General features: G+C 41.1%; 1 pseudogene; it reads left to right on the forward strand.

Annotated features, from left to right (window-relative positions):
* The first annotated feature begins 1,119 nt into the window (after positions 1 to 1,119).
* Positions 1,120 to 3,174, forward strand: LOC147898961 (uncharacterized; annotated as a pseudogene).
* Positions 3,175 to 19,958: the final 16,784 nt, after the last annotated feature.

Consider the following 19,958-nt stretch of genomic DNA (forward strand, 5'->3'; position numbering starts at 1 on the left):
GATAAAAGCTAGACTAATCATTTGTTTTTTAATAATATCATATTTTAATATTGTTTCCACTTCAGACGTGTTTTTTGTATCGTTTTAGAAGTGAAACAGGCATACATACTTGGTGCGTACATGAATTTGGATGTTCAACTTGGAATACAAACACGCCCATTGAGATTTAGGTAATGTGTCAGTCTCCTACATATTCGCAATACTCAATCTCGGCACTAATATTCTCGACGATTCCAATCTCGACGCACGGGGCAGGGCCCGTTCCCTCGGATTATAATTCTTTGGGGAAGGAAGCATGCTGCCTCCCCGCCCACACACTGTGTGGTTATATAAAGTATATTATATATGTATATATATGTTTTGAATTTCACCTTGTTTGTTAACTTTTGCTTTTGCATATTCTAAATTCTTATATGTTTCTGTGTTGAGGTACTCGCAAGAAGAGAATGCTTACTCACACATGCCATTTGCTCGGACCTACTATTGCATGCTTAGTTTACAGTAAGGTATTTCCCTTTCTTGACTTTCAAAACTTACAAAAATCATATTCTCCGATTTTCTTCCATCTCCTTGAGCCACCTGTAACGAATATGAGCCCCTAGATTGATTTTAGCCCTTACAAATATGAGCCCTTAGATTGATTTTAATTAATGTCAATCATGAAGGTTTTATTCAAATAACGTAAAAACTCGTGGGTAAGAGCATATCTTTGCTTTTTAAGCGCAAAAAAGCGAAAAGCATACAATTATGATATTCTCAGCTTACTTTTTTCATTTCAATTTAAAACATTGTTAGTTTTAATCAACTTATTATAAATTTCATAATTCATTCAATCGTTGCCCTTAAGGGACCTATAATTAATTATACAACAAATAGACTAGATAGTGATTAGGTGTTAGTCTATAAAAAAGTAGTTGGGAAGGCTCTATTCTCGGCAGCAAATAATCCTCAACCACAAAGGAGAGCTTGCCTGCTTGATTAGTAGATATGGCCCTGCTTCATCACGGAGTTGGGAATTCTCGTCTTTGCGGCAGCTCCCACCTCTCAAAAGATGTCCTTGCCACAATGTCTTGCACAGGAACTTGCGTTACACCATTTGTATCTCGAATTCCCAAGTGAATGAAGAAGTTCGGGATCAGAGTTTCGAAATTCAGCGATAGCGACGCGGCTAGACGTTTGCTCGAGTCGGCGTTCCAAGCACTCTCGTTTGAATTGCCCAAGTTCCCAATCGAGTCCGCGTTGCAGGGCCTATTCTTTTACTTTCCTCGATTCGTGATCCGCAAACAAATATTCATTTTTGACATAACGGGATTTGTTGGGACGAGATTGAGGCTAGGACCATTTCCTAACTCTGAAGAAGCTACAGCTCCACTTGTAGAGCAAGTTCAGTATCCACGATGCTCGTGGCCCGAATATCAAATGCTGCAAAGTTGCACCAAACCTCAACGGTTCCGAGCTTGGAGGAGTTCCGTTATGATGACGCTAAGGCTCATCTGGAGGCCTTTTCTACGTCTACACGATCGCAACTAAGAACTGTGGACGATCCGAATCTAAGTACTGGAGTATACCCTCATTGCAAATGGCCAAGGGAAACGAAAACAACAGAGTCTCTCCCTGGGGTAAGTGACCCAACAACGAAGGCAGAAGTCATCGCTTCCGCTGGATCGCGATGGACTCGTAGTGAGGATTGCTTCCTTTCAAGCACAGCAGCAGTCGGCCCGCATTGTGCTTGGCCCCGCCGAAGAAAGTCCGCATTTATATCGCACAAGGGAAACAATGAATCCGTCAAGCCTACGTTCGCAAACATTGGTGACTTTGCCGACGGTGCGTTTCCACCAAGGAATTCAAAGTCGACTACACAGCCCATTTTGAAAACGAACTCAGGGTTCCTCCAGTGATTGAAGTCTCTTCGAGTAACATTCAAGGAGGGGCAAGGTGTGCGTGGCCTCGAATCAAGATTGCCACCCGTGACAGATCTTTTGCGAACAGTGCCGCTGAATTGATAGATAGAACGACCGGGGTTTCGGCAGCATCGGGAAGCTTAGCCCAAATTTTAAATGATGGGGACTCGGGGGGGTCACTCATCATATGTAAGCCTATCACGTGAGTTCAACAGAAGGATATTTTTTATTTATAAAATTTACAGAAATAAATATACATAAGGGACTATTTAAAATAGTTTTGGAAAAAATTAACAGATTTGTATAGAAAAGGGGTACATTTTATTAATGAAAAATTTACAGATAAGGGATTTTAGAAATAGGCCTTGAACGCACGTGGTATAGAGGGTTTATATATAGTGACCCCCCCCGAGGATGGGGATTTGAAAGATTCTCCGGTGGGAAAATCTCAGGTAGAGGTCTTAATGGAAAGGATAGATAGCGAGATTGAGCTCGTGGAGCCTGATGTGCAGGATGATGCTGCTGCATTACCAAGAAGAATGCTAGCTACTAGCGTTGGCTTCACCTTGATGAATCAGCTGCTGAAGGGGGGTTTTGTTGTTACCTCTGCTGCTAACTTTATAGGATCGCTGCCAGCAGGTCCATTGGAGGTTTTAGAGAATGATGAAGTTATAGGCAGGCGGACTCTGGTAGTCTTTTAAAAAATTAGTTCATAACACGTGGGAAAAAGTCTTATATTTTCTTGTAAACGCTGTCATGCTCTGTAGATATCTTATATGCAACAACAAGTGACTCACGTTCATTTTGAGCATCAAAAACCACAAACGTATTGAGTGTGGCTGCTACTACATGAAGCAAAGAGTTTGTCTGGCGGCCGACAGAACTTGCCGATACAAGAGGATTTGCGTACTAGCTGTCTGTGACTTTTCCTTTCTGTCAGACCTGCGGTACAACTCAATCTGTGCTATATGGTGTCCCAGACTCCACTTTGTGCAAGTCTTTATCGAACTGGACTAGGTGAGTTCAATCTGTTCGGTTGTTGGCTTGTTTAGATTTCTTTTCTTGCATGTACAGAACGTCCATCATTATTTCAAAAAAAATTCATGATGAAATGCTTATCATGTTTTCATACAATGTTGACCTTACCTTTAGATCAAAGGGTCGACTGATTCAACAACATTTTGTGAGTGACTGTAAGGGAGGGAAAGATACCTCCCTATAGCATACAATATATACTTCATGTTCTGATGCCTTTCCCTATGGAACAAAGAGGCTCCACGGAATTTTAAGATTGCAAGTTTTGTTTGGATTTTCGGGTAGCCACTGATTTTGTCGAAGAGTATCATGTTGTTTCTTTAACGAGTGAAGGCCTGTCTAGCGGATGGAAATAAGCCTGCAACTGCCTCAATGGGATCTCCATCAATGAAGTGAATCGCAATGCACATAGTGCAAGAACATTGCGTTCTAAGCTCATTTATATCTAAATTGCCTTTTGTCAAAGAAATGTCTTTCAGAATGGCTAAATGAACAACAAATCACATTGGTTTTTTGGTGAACGCTTATGCAATGCAGCTGTTATCGATTAAGATGTATAATCCATTCCATGTGTCATTGCTCAAGAAGAACGTCATAGAGGCGAGATGCAAAGTTAGAATGCGATGAGACCTACGGTTTATAGTATCTGGATAGGTCTCCATCGTGCCTAACAAATTGCAGTTTGCAGTATTGCACGTCGCTATGAAGTAGAATTATAGATAGAAGACCATATGTCAACTCAACGTCTAGAGTTGAGAGATATACAAAGGTTTTCACCAGATAGACATCCAAAAGGTGAGGCAATACACTCCTAGGCTGTCTGGGTACTCTACATCATGTCACCACATAAGGGTTCATAATCCTTTCCGTGTATCATTGCTTGACAAGCATGTCACCTGTGAAAGTTTATCGAGCCAGCTGTGCATGAAATTTGAAAATGGGCATCTAGATGAGCTCACCGATTAGACATGCAAGGGGTGAGAGCCACAGTCCCGAGTGTCAGGGTAAGTCTACATGTTGACTAACAAAAGTCAACATGAATCCTAAGCTAGGAATAAACCTAAGCTATGAATCTTTATGACTCCTAAGCTAGGAATAAACCTAGCTATGAATCTTTATGAATCCTAACCTAGGAATAAACCTGTGCATCTCATTTTGTTGCTGTTTCAGCGAGCATGAATATGGGAAACTTCATCGAGGTTGTATCGGCTATGTTATGTTATTCTTTCCATCCTCAATAGTGCATGAACCAGACATCTGTAAACTCCGTCAATACAAAGCTTTGCTGGAATGATACATATGTGTTTATAAGAGAGCATTACTGTGACCTGCCTATATTTGGGTCCTGAGGAATCAGGATGAGAGGAGGGATTTCAAAACCTGACAGTGTAGACAAAGGGCATGTGGGAAATGCCAGCTTCACGAGGAACTCTCTCTGATGCCAGACGTTTCAAAAGTAAAGCTATGAAATCCTACATCCCGGGATAAAATTTCTCAAGGACATCAGTAGAGCATTTCATTCCATATATCTGCGTTCTCTCATGTAAAGAAAAGCTCAGTCATCCATGGGTTCGACCTTCTAGCTGGTATGTGTGATGCAAAAGATGTCACTGCTCCTGTCATTTGAAATGATGAAAACCTTTAACTTGAGGGATCCAGATTGGAGGTGCTTTAGGTATCACATTGACAATTCTATCCATTGGGTTCTTTCACATCTGAAGGGGCTTATAAGAATAGATGGTCTGCATTTAAAAGGACGAGCTTCTCAGTCATTGGGATTGCTCGACATGTTAGTGGCCTTTTTAATGATCAGCTGTGGAAGCTTGTTAACAGAGCAGGTACTTTAGCCCTTAAATGATCAAGAAGCTAGTATTATTCCAGCAAATTAAAAATAAGAGATTTTGTTCTTGATTGACAGGATAAAACTCTAGACTGGCTTCCTGCTCGTACACTTATGCATTTTATGTCCTGTTAGCTGAAGAAATTTATCGTTGGGGGGGGAGGGTTTTCTCTTTCTTTTAATCTATCGACATGAAAAACTGTGGTCTTCTATCTCCGATAGTTTACAATGTAACATTGATCTTCTCAATCAATTTCAATGCACCAATGATATCTTGTGAACCCTACTCAGGTGTACTCATCCCACTTGTACAAAGCTCACCAACAACCAACGCACTTGGATAGCTAACCAAACCAAAATATAAGATCAGGAACATTGAACTCTGCAAACCCAACTAAGTGAGCACGAATAGCCACAAAATCTACACACCTAGGCTATGATGTGGAGATGTTTTTTTGCTTTGTGTCCCTGGGTTGTATTTTTAGAGGATATGTTAACATTTGTTTCAATGGTGCTTGCTATTGGAAAATATGTTAGTCTATGACTAGGCTCCCAATTCAAAAATATTCATCTATAATTTCTAATGGTACTCGTTGCATCCCTATGATGGTCGCTAACACCACCATCTTTATCACCATCTAAAGATCACTGCGAATCATTCTAGATTTTGGAGACCATTTGAAATATGGGGTGGTTTTTTCCATCTGTTTAACCTACTTTTAGTGAGAGGTATAGTGATTGGCAAAAAAGAAGAAGAAAATATAGTGCCTCCATTCTTTCCCAATCTATTGAAGGTGACCTCTTTCCTTACTATTTTTGCAGTTAGGGAGATGTTGCTTTGAGTATTGCATAAGGGGTGTTGAATCTCAAAAAAGAAAACCAAAAAACCAAAATCAAAGGAGTGAATTTCTCCAAAACATCACAATAAGTAAGGTCTAAAGAAAACCCAGAGTCTCCCTTTTCTCTCTTCCCAATTCTTCAAGAGCTTGTGCTTAAGAACATCAATAAATTTGTAATCTATTGAGAAATTGCACCATTTTCATAAACACGGCAAATCAAAACCCCCACGTCAACTTGTTTCACCCACCCTCGGACCTTGACAATATATAGCCAATATTCACAAACACTATGTTAGGATGGGTATTGTTATGTTTAGCTTATATTCATAAGCTAACATGGCCCCCTAACCTTCCCAAAATAAAAATATAATAATTAGTCGTTGTCGAGGGAGGATGGTGCGATTGAGATGGCAAAAAAATGACCGTCGTAAGAAGTTTCTCCACCGCTTGCGAGGAACCTTCTGCACCACCTTGGGCACATATAAAGACCAGCACCCCCAAGAGCGAGAGGGCAGAGAGGGGGAGGGGGGCAAGGGTGGAGAGGCTTGTGATAAGGCTTGTGCATCTTGCAATAAGGTCTGGCTTTGATTAAAGATTAAGGCCTATAATGCCTTCGAATTGGGGTGTGAGATATACAAATTAATTGAATTCTGGAGAGAGTGGTATTGCTCCAAAATTATCCCCATTATAACACATTTTATTGCTCCAAAATTTATCCCCATTATTCGTCAAACAATCACGAGGGCGATTGTCACACCTGTTGGTTTGGCTCCCACTCTGAACATGGAGAGAATGTCCCCAAGTGTAATCCATGCATCAACCCTCTATGTGAGCTGTCGTGTCACTAGCTCTGGGTCACGATCATACTGGATCTGCTCCTCATCTCTCTGAGATCAGAGTAGGTGCTCACAATGCCTAACTACCTCATGAATGAATGCAGCCAAACGTCTCTGATCTGGATAAGAGAGAAATCGAGATAACATGTCAAAACTGTCTCTGAATAGGCAATAAAATTGCCCCCCTATCTTAGGGCATTTGAAATGTTCCTTTGACTCAACCTCCTGTAGGCTACATAGAGTACAAATGCGCCCCAACTAGGTCGTGCTCGGCCACTCTCAATGCGGAGCCTATGCGAAGAGACTCGAAGCTACCCAATGGTGATCCTCAATGAATGGGGTAAGAACTTGTGTATACCCTAGTGGGTCAATAAACCCCTCATCCGAGATTTGTAGGCAATGATCTCTATAGAAGCTAAGCTTCATAGGGAGCTTAGCCAATTCTAACCCAAGTCCGAAATGTGTGTAGCTGTAGAAGATCCTCACATATGACTTGGTTGACCTCATGATGCTATGTAGAGTGGGGAGAATGACGCATCAATGATGTACTATAAAGGAGGAAGTCTATCCATATGTAACCCTAGTTGCTCAAACCATCTCACTGTGTGCGCACCAACATCTCTGGTCATCTGTCGCCGCTGATAACACCATGGAGGAGGACAATGCTAACCATGGTAGTTTGATGCGGCTAGAGGTACAATCTCCATATGCCCTGACTCGATATAAGTAGGTAATGACTTGGAAAGCTGCATCAAGCTGCAATGGTGAAGATCCCAACTCAGTCTGAATGATCTCGTGAGGGACCAACGGCTTACTCCGAATCATCTGTGATAGCATAAGCACTTGTAGCTACTCTACATGGGCCCATTTCATAACTGGTAGCTCTGGCCCCAATCAAGAGCTGTCGTACATCCATGCTAGTCGAACCAAGGACTCAATAGAAGATATTTGGTCTTTGGGTCCTGGAAATGTGAACGGAAGCACTGCCTCTCCAACTTGGCTAATGAGGCATACCCTTTGCTCTGGTGACCGGTGAAAATGGGTTAAAAAAAGATAACCCCTAGGTATGTATATGCTGAAACAATTTCTACAAGTGATCGGTCAAAGGTAAATCTATCTCGATGCATCACGACTCGAGATGTATTGAAGATCATAACCTTGGTTTTACCAAGGTTGACCTTCAGATCATGCGACTCATAGAAAGACTATAGTGCATCGAGATGTCTCTGGAGCCCCTCTGCTAAGGACGATAGAAGTACCACGTGATTTGCATAAAGCAATTCTAAATTAGAGTGCCAATAAGAGAGCATCTCGCCCCCCCTAACATCTGCATGACTTATCTCAAGCTCATTGATGTAAAGGCCAAACAAGCTAGGTGATAAAGGGCATTCTTGTTTGACCCCAATAGTACTCAGAATCTCTTTTGCCAATCCAACCCTTGTCCAAACCTTGCCTGAGGATCTCTCATAAAGTGCCATAACTGCCCAAATGATCTTCTGATCATAACCCAAGTCCTGCAAGGGCCTGATGAGGTGGGCCCTGGGAATGGTGTCAAAGGCTTTGCAAAAATCCACAAAGCAACAATAAATCCTTTGTCTCCGTGCTCTCGCCTCCTCAATGATACATCTGAGTGTGAGCATGTGATCCATGGTCCCATGATCATGTCGGAACCCAACCTTTCCCATATGCTCAGAGCCCTCACATCTCTGCAAATTGGCTAACCTTAGAATCAAGCACAGATGCATAGATCTTGGACATGACATGCCCAAATCATAATAGTCCTGTAGTTCCCTTGTGTCATGGGATACCCTACCTTGTGGATAGGTGAGATAGTGTTAAGAGTCCAAGTGCATGGAAAGCCAAGGCAAACAGCTTCATTAAATAGCTTTGCTAGGATCATAGCGAGGATATTAATCCCATAAGCAATGAATTCAGAGCATAGACCCTTATGATCTTTCGCTCAACCACCATTATGAAGCTTCATCACCACATCCTTAACACCTCCCTTAGTGAATAGTGTACAGGAAGTAGGGAGAGGTAGGTGTGAGAGGTCAAGAGTGGGTTGATCACAGATGTCATATAATGTGCATACATAGTCTTGCCAGACTCTAGTATCGGTAAGAGGTGAAGGGCACCATCTCTCTAGGAATCTCCACCAAAAGTCCTTGGAGTTAATACTAAACAGAATGTTCAATAATTCCTCCACATTTCGGCGGATAAACTCATGTTTCTTCCTGCGTACCAATCGATGATACTCGCGTATCGTGTCAGGTTCAGACGGAAGATTATGTTTAGTCTCTGAGTTGGTGGCGTAACGTCTTACACTCATCATCATACCAATCGTTGCAAGGGATGGTCCCCAATGGTGGTGGGCGGGTAGAGCGAGTAGTGTGAGGGAAGGCGTGAAGTGCAGCTTCATGGAGTGAACGAGTGATTATTGCAGCGTGATCCTCTAATAGGGGGATGAAGTCAATATATATGAGGAGAGTATAAATGCCTGCTGAGTACCTAGGTGAAATACTATGATCAAAATGCTTGTCTTGAAAAGCGCAGTGAGTGATCGAAGGAGTGAAGGGTATAGTGAGGCGGGGTGTAGAAACACTAAAGAAGAGAGAGGTACGGCCAGCCCCAGGGGGTAGTGGTGCGACGGAAAAGTCGGTGATGTGGGAGGCAAAGACATAACCCCCATACCAAGGACAATGTTGGTTGTCCTTGGGCCCAACCTTAGACCCCTCTTTAAAGCCTTTGTCTTGCCCTTTGGACCTAGTGGTGCACCTAGACTTTGTCTCTAGGAACTTCTAGGAAGCGTGCAGTTCCTCTAGCCAATCCCTCACAACCAAACCATTACTACACTTACCCATGCTTAACCCTGGGTTAATCGTGGGTTGAGTTATAAAGATACTTTACATCACTTTTCACGTCCCCGTGACATACCCAGGTTGTTGCTGAAAAAATTACAGTGAAAGTAAAGTAATGCAAATAGCCCATACATCAATATACATCATCTGTAAGATACAACCAGCAATGATAATATGGGCTAGGAGAGCTTGAGAGTCCATCCATCCATCAATGCATCCTCTGTGTCGACTGTCATGAACACCCATCATGGAGACCTCACAACAGAAATATTGTCCTCGGGTGAGACAATCGGTATCACCAAGCGATCTCTAGATACGTGAGCAGTCTACATCAAGGAAGTAGAGGTGGTACCCTCCTCTCGAGCACCAAGCAATGCTCCAGAACTCTACTCTGCTGAACCTATAGGAGCGTGCACTGCAGTGGGCTCAAGTTGAAATGCCTCTAAATAGAGTTGCAAAATGTGAGGTGACTCTGCCAGATCACCCTCCTCCATCCACTTTGCATCCAGTGCAAGATAGATCCAGAACTTCACCAGGTAGCGACATGAAACTCTACCTCAATACAGATAGAGGGGGTGAATACAAGTCAAAAGAATTTGCTTATTATTTGGACTCTTGAGGCATACATCATCAATGCCTTATGCCTAGCCATGTGCATGCTAAAAGGGAAGCACTTGCCTAACAAATTGTGGTTGGATGCAGTCGTGTGTGCAAACTATATTTTGAATAGATGCCCAACCAAGGCATTGAAAAACATCACCCCTTATGAGGCTTGGACATTGGCATAAGCCCATAAACGAGGGCAAGGGAATTTTTTTGCTAGCAAGCCCCCTCATACATATGCTGGTCATTTTTTATGCATCGTCTTCTGAAGAGAAGAAAAAGAAAAAGAGATGTAACTATAGTAGGAAAGCTTGGCATGACATCATTAAGTGTAAATAGAGAATTGCATCTGAAAAGAAGGAGTCAGGACTTGTTGTTTCTGGTGTTCCTAGTACAGGTGAGAGGCACAAGACAACCAATTTAACATATGATTAGCATTAGGCTTTTCTTGTTACTTGTCACTATAGTCCTTGTATTCATGATGCCTAATATGATAGTTTATGATTCTTTTGATGGTTGGTTCTTTGATAGTGGTGCTAACAAACACATCACTTCCTGCAGGAAGTTATTCAGCTCACTGGGGAACCATTACATGTGCAAATAATGTATCTTATTCAGTAAAAGGCATTAGGCAAGTTGCCATTACTTCAGTATCTGGTGGTCTATTCAGTCTACTCAATATACTATATGGTGAGTGTGGGTTGGGCACCTGCACCATGTAGCCCATGTACACTTGTCACTATTAGATTAGGTCTAAGTAGCAATTTAGTCTTGATACCATTGCATGGTTATTTTGTTGGACTTCTACTCACTCATCAAAGGTAAATATGTTCATTTCTATAAATGCACACCATCCCTATTTTTTAGAGGGGATTGTGTGGTGGTTCCTAAAGCTTGGTAGCCACATCAATGTCTGCTTGGCAACCTTTCCAAGTCATGAAAGAAAAGTTAGTCATTGAGGTAATCATTGGGTGTTGTTGGAAGAGGAGGAGAGAATTGTAACAGAGACTAGTTGGTCATGTTGTCGAACCAAAGGCCTTCAAATTACATCAAAATTTTGCTTCCTCATCGTAGAAGAGGCCTCTTGCATTAGGCGCTCATTTTGGAATAACATGAAACATCTTAGTTCGCATTACTTCCACATGTTTGGGCCATTACAGTTCTCATCTAGGCATTGGTTTTGGATTGTTAATACACACTATTATCTCTTTACACTTATGTTCATCGTATTCCAACTTCAACTGCTCCCCTTCCCTTTCTGATCAGTAATTAGAAGATCATATTGAATATATGGCCTTTGAGGATTTTCCTCTTCATCATTGTGTTCTTTCTTCGATGCATGTCCATATGAATAGATATGTTAATAGGATCACCCACATAGTTTACCTTCTAATGAGTCATCCATGTTTTCAATACTAGCCCACCCATTTGATGAATTGAAAGTGGGAAACAATGCAATGATTGTCCGCGTTGAATCGATCCTTCGAACAGGTGCAAAGGTCTCTTCATAGTCTCTTTAACTAATGTGTAATATTGGATTTGGTTTTCCATTCAAAAGGTAAATTATTTTAAAATTAAGCAAAAATTTTAAAAAATGAGTTATTTTTAAAAACCTGCCTTTGCCTTTTTTGAAGAGATCTTTCGGAATTCACAACAAACAAGTACCCATGTAACCTTCCCCTTTTAAACTATGCAATATAGAAGATGCACAAAGTCTTTTATCAGTTGGTTGAATGATAGAAAGAGAGCCTTCGTCCATTGTTAGAGAATTGTATCATCGCAACACTAGCATTACTTAGGAAAAAAAAGTTGGTAGCATGTTGAAATCGTGTTCAATTTTTTATATTGAAAAAGAACTTGCAACTACTCATCAAAACCAAGATGCTTATCTAAGAATAAGAGATTTGATCATCTCAACTCTAAAAGGTATAATTGAAAAGATCTAACATATATGGTATATAAAACCAAAAAATGTTGTCAATACAAAGAACTCTTCAACACACATAAATGACTCATAAAAAATAAGTATGTACACCACAAAAATGCACAGACAAGTACAAAGCACCTCTTCAGTGCACATAAAATAAGTAACAGCAACACAAATGACTAGTCCATGTCAAAGAGTAGGTGTTTGCACAAAATAGGAAATAGTCGATTGGGTTTGGTTATGCCATGGGTAGCTCAAAAGTATGTCGACACCATCAATAGGATCAACCATAAAATTTGCATGATTACACAATCCTCCACATGAAAATGAAGTTTGTGGTTAGTTGGCGAGTCCTCCACAATTGGCTATCCCTAAAAAGCACTATTAGCATCTTCATGACATTGGAGTGGTCCCCAAAATAGATGCCATCTCTAAAGAAATAAAGTTATGGGAAGCACTTACCACTCGGGGGTAGGGGGGCAAGCGTATGATCTTGAAAACCATATGTATCACATGCATTCAAGAGGTACTATTAAAAGCCTTGATCTATAAATCATAAGGCTTTACAATGACCCCTTTTTCTATACAAACTTACATTTTTTTTCAATACCCCAATTAAAAAACCCCTTTAGTGAGTAATCCCCGAAGGACTTACATCAAAGAGGGATAAGCTTGGTTTGTCTCAACCCTATGACTTCATCAAAGTATGGTTGGGGGTCCTTTTGTAATTTGTCACCTTCCTTGCATGGATTGGTTTTTTATCTTCTTTCCACTATCCTTGCTCACTTTTTTTGAGGATGTGCTACTATGCTTGTTTCTCTACTTGTTATTGTACTTGGTGCTGTTGTTGTAGCTGTTGATGCTATACATGATGCTACCTGATATACCTGACACTACTATAAAAGTTATTGAACATGTTGGTGGTGATGGAGCTACTAGTGTTGATGACGATGGTTTTTGGTTCTCTTGCATACTCTTCATTGATTACCCATATAAGGTATTTGGATTGCCCTCTAAAGAGTATATGTTTTGTATTAGTTATTGTTTTCTAAGTTTTTTCTACTCATATTCTTCTAGTAATTGCTTGCTAGGTCTAGTTGTAAGATAAAAGATATCATATAAAGTATTTTCTTGCACATAGAGAACACTCTTTTGGCCATAAAAAGAAAAGATCTGAACATTAAATTTGACAAGATATAAGCTTAGGAATAATTAAAATTGAAAACTAGTTGAACAATTGAAAATAGACATGCTAGCTATTTCATACCCATTCCTCTAAAATTCAAGCCATTGAAAGCAAGACACCCAATCAAGTTAGGAACAAACTCACAATTAACCAATTCAGACAACACATGCATATAGACACGTATGTTGTTTCATAATAGTTTTTCAAAAATTCAAGCCACTAAAAATAGGCGCCCAAATTATCACAATTCAACAATGAGAACAACACATTTGCATAGACAAAAGTTATCCATTGTAAATTTTACTAGCACTTCCCTTAAGGCATTCAAAGCTAAAAAATGATCCTAATTGGCAAAGATGGAAAGATCACCAAAAATTTGTATCATCATCATGTTGTTCACAACTTTTTAAAATAGTAGTCTCTGGTAATAAAATTTAAAATAGTACCTTTGTGAGATAATAGTCTCTTGTATTGATTTGTGAAACAGTACTTTTGTGAACTACAATTTAGAGGATTGATTTTTGAAATAATGACTTTATGAGACAACAATCTTCTATATTGGTTCTTAAGAAATTCTCCTTACATTGCAAAGAGTTATCAGGTTTTGTGATTGGGCATAAGGGTGGTCTTGACCTTTGACCTTGTAAGATGTGTGTGCATTAAGGTTTCTAAATTTGTTATCATTATTTGGTTAGACGAGTGCTTGAATAGAGACTTAGATGTGAAATTTTTAGAAAATTTATGTATATTTATTTTTTTGAAAATAAATTTGGTTGCTTGCTTGCTTAGGAAGGTTCTAATATAGCTTGTATGTGCAAAATTAACACCAAAATTGAAGCTTCCCAATATATGTGTCTCATCACCTTTAAGGTTTAAGGTGCATCTAGATAGTTGAGATCATAGTTTCCACCTTGTAGGCATGGGAGATCAACCCTTGTTACTTTCCACCTTGTAGGTATGGGAGAACTTTGGTACGATTGTTCAATTCCAGAGGATATCGCATGGTTATGGGTAAATATCTCCATTAGTGCTCTTGAGTAGTGCATGTTGATGATTCTTTAATTACCTCATCCATGTACGTTGTTGAATGTGTGTGGAAATTGCCTTCTTATCAACCGAGTAGATGATGAGCATATTGACACTTGTATCAGTGGAGAAATTTAAGGATGTGGGTAGTCGCAAAGCTGTTGCAAGGTTACTAGTGGCAATATTGCGTTTGATTCTTTCTTTTCAATCTTCCAGTTCCGCCTCCCCTAGTGGGAAGTACTTGGTAAGTTTAGGAGTGAGCTGCAAGAGGCTGAGCATTTGACACTTGCATCGGTCGACAGAATTGATGATGTGGGTAGCTGCACTAGGCAGAGCAGTTGCTGGTGACAATATTGTGTTTGGTGCTCTCTTTTCACTCTTCCAGGACTGTCTCCCCCACTGGGAAGTACTTGCTGTGCTTAGAAGCGAGTTGCAAGTTCATTTAGCTATGGACAGCTCGCCCTCAATTAGAGTGGGGTATCATGTACAATTGAGGGTATCATCGCTCAACTTGTCAAAATCATTTAAAAGAGCATAGGCATGTTGACAGATTTAAGGATACACAACCTATCCTCAGACGAACTCTACAAGACCATTCCTAAATTATTTAGCAATTCTAGACCTTAGTGGCATAGGTAACATTCTAGTCGAGGTAGGTAGTCTTTCCACCCTCGAGATTTTGGATCTTAGTAGAAAAAGGCTTTCCGTGATCCTCCCACTCAAGATTGGCAGATATCTCTCTTCGATCCTTATTGAATTGCCAAAAGAGTTCAAAATGCTCATCTCTATTCTTGGGATCAAGGCCTTGTTGGTTCATTGCTTGTATGATCTAGCACTTCCAGAACGATAGAACTTGAATTATATGATCGCCAATCTATGGCCTTAGTCTCGCACCACTGGTTGCATATCCTAACATCTTGTTTACCATTGCAGACAAACTCTTTTATGTGATTTAGGGGAACATCCAAGGTGTTTATGTTTCAGATATTGAAGGTAATAAATGCTGTGGAATAACATGTATATCTCCGGTCAGTTCTAAAAGATTTGCATAGGACTGTGACACCCTCTCTTTGGCTTGAGCATTGTTGTTGCTGATAGTATCATGATTGTACTCATCCCAAGAAAGAACACCATAACCACAAAGAAAGTAGATCTTTTCGACTTCTTTTCCAACTACTTTTGGTGTGATAGACATATTGGAAATACTAGTTTTGTCAGTGGAAATTCATTGCTATTTGTCGAGAAGAATGTAGCACTGCAAGGTTACAATATGATGACCATCAATGCCCAAACAAAGATGAAGTAGCACCAAGCATGTTAGGACTAAAAGTTTGATACGCCTTGCAATAAAAGATTGAGTTCTTTGGTGAATTGCACCATGCTGGGGATGATTCAATCCCATGAATCCTTGAAGTGATTGCTCATGGCAACAGAGAGATTTATATACTCACTTTCTAGCAAAAGAGTCGGGACATTGCTCAATAGGAGCAATCATAATAGAACCTAGAAGCAAAATCCCATAGTGAAAGCCTGCAAGCATGAAAATTGGTCTTTACAATCGGATTGGAATCGAGCTCTCTTGTTGATTGAGCCCATTGGAGAGATTTGGTTGGAACTGTGGGGTTAAAGGTCACTGTGCCTTAACCCCAGTTATGTACAATACTCAAACACATATATAAATGAATGAAAAAGAAGATTAGGGTGGTTCTGCAGCCACCAAACTTGTGTGGCTCTCTATCTCTCTCTCCTTCTTCCGTTCTTGCTTCCGTTGAGAGCACTCTCAACTGGTATCAGAGCTCGGGTGATCTAGCTGAGCGTGCGTGAATGCTTGGAAGCTCAGCAGCTCTGTGGGAGGAAGGAGAAGCTTTGTGGGAAGCTTTGTGGGTGACTTTACTTGCATCCGAGTGTGCAGAGACCTTGGAGGAAACTTTGGAAAAGTCACTTTGGCTTTACGAAGTGGTTTTGAGAGCCTGTTAAGAGCTTTCAAAGAAAAAGTCGTTTTTTGAGCTTTTCCCTGTTCCGTTCGATGACAGAGACTCCGTATTGACTTGTAGAGGCAACTATTGCTTGCTTTTGGTGTCCACTTCACTTCAGGAGCTTGGAAACACCTTCATTCTTGAATCTGGGATCATTTCATTGGATTTCTGACTCACTGTGTCAGTTCCTGCGTTTTTTTCCCGGGTGTTGGAACTCAAGTTTGGAGCAACCATTTGCAGATCTGTCAGTTCCGGTGGACTCAGGAGGTCCTAAAACTTCTATGTTGCTCATCATTCGCACTCCGGTGGAGTTTACAGATAGCTCTGTTTCCAAAAACGTTTTTCAGTCCGTGTGTTGGACCCAGTGATTGAGGCCACGGTTTCCAAAACCGTTTGTCCCATTGCGTTCCGGATGCCCAAAAACCCCTACCTATCAGTTCTTGCGTGATTCGGTGGAGGATTTTCAGAGTTATAAATCTCTGTGTATTCGATTTCGTCTCTCTGTTATGCATTTTTCATACTAAGGTTTTGAAACCTTAGATTTATGCCACATGGCAGTGGATAAGTGTTGACTCCCATTTCTCACTCATCGGTTGGGATTTTGGAGTTCTGGCAGAAGAGAGATATTTGCAGATTTTTTTGCTGAGTCCGATTATGCAATGGCGCCCATGTTTTGAAGCATCTCAGGTTCTATTTTCAGTAGCGCTCATTACCGTGGGACTATGATTTCTTGAGCATACCTTATCCAGATCACTCTGGTTGCAGTTTGAGCAGTGTGCCCTCATTCGTGGTATGCATTGGGTTGCAATGGATGATTTATAGGCCATTTGGATGCATTGCGGTCCTTGTTGGATGCGTTGATAGGCCCAAATTGCCTTGTGGGATGCTATTTTTTATGGACGCTTTGCACATGGATGCTATTTTAAGCTGAGGTACAGCTTTGACACATTGCAGGTGATGCACTGATAGTGCTATGCTCTCTTGGATGAGACATTATTGATGCATATGCCAGTGGACAGTGTTTATGCTTGAGTCATTTGGCACTTATTGGCATTTTCTTTTGGGCTAGATTTGCTCATATGGATGCATAGTATATGCACATGAGTCAGATGCTTTGAGTTTTGAGTTTTGGTGATATTTCACTCTATTGTGGCATACACATTTGGGTGCACCTGGTATTTGGTGTGATTCTCTCTTGCAGGCACTAGCATTTGGGATTTTGCTTTATTTGCATCATGGCATCCTCTTCCATGCCTGAAAAGGAGTTTTTCAGCATTAAAAAGTTTGATGGGACAAACTTTTCTTTGTGGAAAGAACAGATAAGGGATGTGCTTATTCAAAAGAAGCAGATTAAACCCTTGGCAGGGATTGAAGCTAAGCCTGCAAATATGTTTGAGGATGATTGGAATGAGTTGGATGCATTAGCAAAGTCTACTATTAGACTTCATCTTGCAGAGTCAGTTTATTTCACAGTAGTAAATGAGCAGACTACGGAAGATTTGTGGAAGAAACTGTGTGCCACTTATGAAAAGGAAACTGCCTCTAATAAAGTTTACCTCATGAAGAGGTTGTTTGAGCTGCAAATGAAGGAAGGGGTCTCCATTGCTTCTCACTTGAATGAACTCAATATTATTTTCAGCCAGCTTCAGGCTCAGAAAATGAATAAGGCAATATTTCTCTTATGTTCATTGCCATCCTCATGGGATACCTTCCGTACAGCTGTCAGTAACTCTGCACCTAGTGGAGTACTGAAATTTGATGATGTTGTGGGTAGCTTGTTGGCCGAGGAGATTAGACGGAAGTCTATGGATGGCAACAAGCAGGATGCAGCCTTAAATGTGCAAAGGGGCAGATCACAGTTCAGGGGGAAGTCCCAAGAAAGAGGGAAGTCTCGTAGCAAATCCAGGGCACGGAACATTGAGTGTTACCATTGTGGCAAGAAGGGCCATATGAAAAAGGATTGCTACAAGGTGAAAAGAGAGCAAAAGGATAAGAAAAAGAATGCAAATTGGGGTGCAAATAAAAAGGAAGAGAGTCCAAGGGAGGACAAAGGAAAAGTGAAGATCGAGGAGATCAATGCAGTCACACATGATAGTGACAATGATGTTCTCTTCATTGTTATCTGCAGAGTTGCTTACCACTTCAGATGATGCATATTCCCAGGATTGGATTTTGGATTCTGGTGCTTCATTCCATGTTACTCCCCATAGGGAATGGTTCTCCACTTATGACAGTGGAAAGACAGGTTGTGTGCATCTTGGAAATGACTATGCATGTGACATAGTGGGAGCAGGTGACATAAAGTTTTCTTTTGCAAATGGGTCTGGATTTGTTTTGAAACATGTGAGACATGTGCCTAAGCTGACCAAGAGTCTTATTTCAGTGGGTCAGCTAGATGATGCTAGTTTTCACACCACTTTTGGCTTTTAGAGTTGGAAAATTGAAAAGGGCTCTATGCTTTTGGCCAGGGGTGCCAAGTGTGGGACTTTGTATCCCTTACATGTATCAGGGGTATTTGATCATGTTGTTGCAATAACCGAGCAGCCAAGCACTTCTTTGTGGCATTGCAGGTTGGGGCACATGAGCCAGAATGGAATGAAACTCTTATGCCGTTTGGGTTATGTACCGCATTTGAGTTTCTCTGATTTTGAATTTTGTGAGCACTGTCTCTATGGGAAGCAGACTAAATCAGCCCATAAAAGAAGGGGAAAGAAAGAGTTTGAAATGCTTGATTTGGTGCATTCAGACGTATGTGGTCCCATGCCTACACGGTCATTAGGCGGGGCTGAATACTATGTGACATTCATTGATGATGCAACTAGGAAAGTGTGGGCTTATGCTATAGCTCAGAAGAGTGATGTGTTCCAGGTATTTCAGAAATGGCTGGCCTTGGTTGAGAATCAGTCAGGTAGAACGCTTAAATGCCTACGGACTGACAATGGTGGAGAGTATCTCTCTCATGACTTTCAGCATTTCTGTGATACTCGTGGGATTAAGAGGGAGCTTACATCCCCTCGTACTCCAGAGCAAAATCCAGTTGCAGAAAAGATGAACCGTACCATTCAAGAAAGGTTGCAATGCATGCTTTCCAATGCAAGTCTTTCTGGTGGTTTTTGGGCTGAGGCAATGAAGACTGCAGTGCATGTGGTCAATAGATCACCTAGTAAGAGTTTGGATGGTGGTATTCCTGAAGAGGCATGGAGTGGCAAGAAGCCCTCTTACTCTCATTTGCGTATATTTGGGTGTGAGGCATATGCACATGTGCCAAAAGAGCTTCGAAAGAAGCTAGATCCTAAGTCTAGGAAATGCATCTTTCTGGGTTATGGTGAAAGTGGAGAGATGGGCTATCGTCTCTGGGATCCAGAAGCAAAGAAGATCATACGCAGCCATGATGTGGTCTTCAATGAGAAGAAGATGCATAAGGCACCCATGAGGGATGTGGAAATGAGGAGAATCACTTTCCAGGATGTGAATCCACCTGCATATGTTGATAGACAGCAAGCTGTCCATGCACCAAATGTGCAAGAAATGGTACAATCAAGTACTCCCACAGGTATACAATCAAGGGTAGATGATGGATCATCTATTGGTGGAAATGATGAGCCAAATGTGGTTGATATGCAAGTGGGACAGCAAGCTGAAATGCCCTTGAGAAGATCATCTAGAGTGTCTAGACCGCCTGATAGGTTTGTTCCAGGGGTAGATTATGTGATGCTTACTGATTGCGGGGAGCCTTCTTGCTATAGAGAGGCTATGATGCGTGAGGATCAACGCAAGTGGGAGTATGCTATGCAATCAGAGATGAGTTCACTTATGAAGAATAAGACTTGGGACTTGGTTTCTTTGCCACATGGAAAGAAAGCATTGCCATGTAAATGGGTTTACAAAATGAAGGTCACAGGTGATGATGTGCCTAGATACAAGGCCCGTT

The sequence above is a fragment of the Dipteris shenzhenensis genome, chromosome 8 (assembly GCF_047967505.1).
Source record: "Dipteris shenzhenensis isolate YYH24624 ecotype China chromosome 8, Dip_SZ_1.0, whole genome shotgun sequence".
NCBI lineage: Eukaryota > Viridiplantae > Streptophyta > Polypodiopsida > Gleicheniales > Dipteridaceae > Dipteris > Dipteris shenzhenensis.